The following is a 3893-nucleotide window of genomic DNA, read 5'->3' as shown; positions in this document are numbered from 1 at the left end:
GAGTTGTGTCCTTATATAGACAGGGATATTAATTTACTTTGATAAGGTACATGCTACAAAACATTTTGGGAGTGCATTTAGATAAACAGGGCAAAGTATGAAGAGATTTTGGGGAGATATAAAAAGAGAGAGTGGGGGCAGGAGAGGACAGATTCATTGATGCAGAGAGAAAGTATTAAGCTCAAGGGGTCAACATGAATCATTGGTCTTGGCTGACTGCACAGCTACACAGGAGGAGCATGTGGCACACAGTTTCATTCATTACCCATGGTTATTAATCAGCCTTGACGCAACTGCTGAGGTGATTGGCTCATACGTATCCTGTACTCAGCACGATGACACAAACACACACAGGGAGCGACAGTGCAGGTCCGCTCAGGGGAGGCAGGTATGTGTAGCCGAACAGAGATGCATGTTGCGACAGACCAAGTAAAACGATCGCAGAGACGCTGGGACGCTCTTTGGGAGGCTAAATGACCATCTGTGATCCTGCAGACACAGTCTGGCCTAGTCCCACCACCTCCCTCTCTATCTCTATCTCAGAGGAGGCTGGTGGGAGGAGCTATAGGAGGCCGGGCTCATTGTAATGGGTGGAATGGAATAAATGGAAAGGAGTCAAATGTGGTTTCCAAATGTTTGATATGTTTGATACTGTTACATTGATTTCACTATTACAATGAGCCCGTCCTCCTATAGCTCCTCCCACCAGCCTCCTCCCACCAGATATTGAGTGATAGTTCATGTTCTCACAGGGAGAGAAAGAGAGATACAGGGATGGAGGAATCCGGGCCAACTATAAATAAGCACCTAAGAGATGTAGGGAGAGGAAAGGCCACAGAGAGAGAGTGAAAGACAGAGAGAAAGACAGAGAGTGAGATAGATGTAGAGTACACATCACTGTTACCTAGTCTTGCACAAAAGACAATGTATTTTATTCAAACAACTGAATTCATACACAACAAATGCATGTGTAACATCCATGAACAGAAATAAACCCCAAGAAAAGTACATGTACACTGTGATTCGACCAGCCACTTTGAAAATGCAAATCCATTTCATTTACGAGCTCTGAGAAAAGGTATCAATACTGCAAAGAAGCAGTAGCATTTGCCCAGCCTGTCATCTTAAATGACATAGAACCGCCTTACAAAACAAGTATGTGGGGAGAGCACAGTGTAGATCTAAACACAACTAGATATGCTAGGAGTGAGTCTAAAAAGCATACGCACATTCCATACCAATACTTCTCTTGTATAGAGGTGAGTAACAGCACTACAGGTCACAGTCCTGTGCTTACTTTGCACTCAACATATTTCTAGAATACTGTGTTATCAGAATAAGAACATATTGTCCACATACAATGTACATTATAAATACAGTAATGATAATCAAATGTAAAAGTGATTACAATGTACCAGAATAATAGTAATAACCATAGTAATAATAATAATGTTTATAATACTTTTGGAATAAAACTTCATACACCCTAATACAATATTCAAATCTGTAATCATGGTCCTTCACGAGAAACAATACATTTTCTATATCTCTGAATAACTTTATTTTCTTTTACAAATAGCATTATCATAGGAATTGGAAACAGAAGAATAGGGAGAAGCAGATTCGAGATATGTCGACAATTACGGTCCCAATTTTGCAATGGACAGCAGAAAGAGACAGAGAGAAAGAGAGGGGGCTTGGGGTAATAGAAACAAGTTGAGGAGAGGAAAATGCTACAGTGTACCATCTATTAGGCATAGATTCTTTTCTCTCCCCTCAGAGACATTCGTTTTCAGTGCCACCATCAGTATTTCTGCTTCACTGATTCCGGCTCAGGTCATTTTAGCTCACACTGTTACACGACAGTCCTCTTGGCTCTCTAACATGGGGCAGCACACCTCATAAAGTGATAGGCTTGATTAGAGACCAAATGTATTTGACGCAACCCTTATTATCAGATAAGACAATTGGGGAAAAGCTGAGAGAATTGTAATAATGGCATGCATTACAGAGTTTTGTCTGTAGCATATCAATTCTTTGCCTACAACCTTTTTACTCTGATACACTATTGACTTAGATAATACTATTTTATTGTCTATTATAACCATTCATATTTGAAAAACATTATTTGCAAAATAAGCAATTTCTCAAATGTACACTACACTAGCCCTATATATAATGACATATCCTTTTTAATCTTGCGTCCATCCAAGCACTTTCCATCAAATGTGTTGCTTTTTGTCTTAGTACTGCAATACTTTACTCTATGTATATGACATTAGAAAATTGATCAACCACTTCAATTAAGCAAGCTACTTTTGTTCTAAATGTGTCTATTTCTACAATTATACAATTTTCTATAAAAAAAGAAAAAGAAAAAAAAAGAAAAGTGTATAGAAAGTTCTAGGCCTGCTGACATTAGCCAAGGTGTACAAAGTAACAATGTCAGTTTCTGTGCTATGTCAACGCTGGGAAGTGTAAATCATCACAAACGTCATCAAATGTAATCTAGTTAAGGTTTTCTAGGCCAAAAAACTATTGATTTCAACTAAAACATAATGGTGACATGCTAATAATCTATGAAAAATATATTATATAAATAAATTATAATATAGATAAATACATACATAAATAAAGAGAACAAGTATTAAACAATCTTGTGCAACAAACAATTTGTCAATGTAGCTAAAAAAGTCCATATCATATTAAAAAAAGGCGGGGAAAAAGTCACTGACACAGTATATCCTATGGTGTATCCCTCCATCAGCACAACTTTAAATAGATGTCATTAATCTCACAAGAAAAATCTATTTTTTTCTCTTCATTTACTTTCCATTTGATTGTGTGTAAAATGAATATAATATAATTTGGCAGTCTTATACTGTAATTTATACTATCCATTAAATAAATATAAAAAAATACTATCGTTAGATGGTGAGTGTTTCTGAAAATCATAATGAATCAAAAACTATAAATGACTACAAACACAATTCAATAAAAGTATTTATATTAGAAGTAATTCAAAACAACCTCCTTATGCAATACTAATTATATATGGCACTAATGTCAGTTATGATTTGTGATCTATTTGGCAGTTTTGTGAAGGATTAAATAGTTTATCAAGATACAGTGTGACCCATGGTTTGGTCTACCTAGGTTCGAGGGGACTATAAATTCATCAGTAATTCATAAATAACTCATAGTTAAAGGGCAATTCTGCCACTTTTCAACCTCATATCCAGAACCATACCAGTGTCTACATATGTGAAAATGGCGCGTTTCTATGATCTGTGGTTAAAAACATAAGAAGAAAGGTCCTAAAAAATGCTTATCTGTGACATTACATTTACATTTACATCATTTAGCAGACGCTCTTATCCAGAGCGACTTAGAGTTAGTGAGTGCATACATTTTTTTCATACATCACAAGGCAGGATTAAAAGAAAGAAAAACTGTAATTTTCAAAACCTGCAACGAGTTTCTAGCCAGAGGGAGGGTATTTTCTTACTTCCCACATCACTGCGAATCTCATATTTGTTGAAAATCACAGTTCGTTTTTGTTTTTTAACTTTTGATGATGTCATGCGCCATTTTCACATATGTAGACACTGGTATTGTGCTGTAGATAATGAAAATGAGGTTGAAAAGTGGTGGAATTGCCCTTTAATGCCTCTGTGTATTGTTTTCCCCCATAAGTGCTATGGAGCGCAGGTAAGTAATACTGGCCCATAATGTGTACCTATTTGTTTTGGCTATTGAATATTACTGTGATTGGTTCTCAACCCGTTAGTAGTCAGTAGGTCAGGTCAGAACTGTATATACAGTACACAGGGTGCATACAGTAAGGGAAAAATGTATTTGATCCCCTGCTGATTTTGTACGTTTGCCCACTG

The sequence above is a fragment of the Coregonus lavaretus genome (genome assembly GCF_964263955.1).
Source record: "Coregonus lavaretus genome assembly, chromosome: 3".
NCBI classification, from domain to species: domain Eukaryota; kingdom Metazoa; phylum Chordata; class Actinopteri; order Salmoniformes; family Salmonidae; genus Coregonus; species Coregonus lavaretus.
This window is presented reverse-complemented; position numbering follows the sequence as displayed.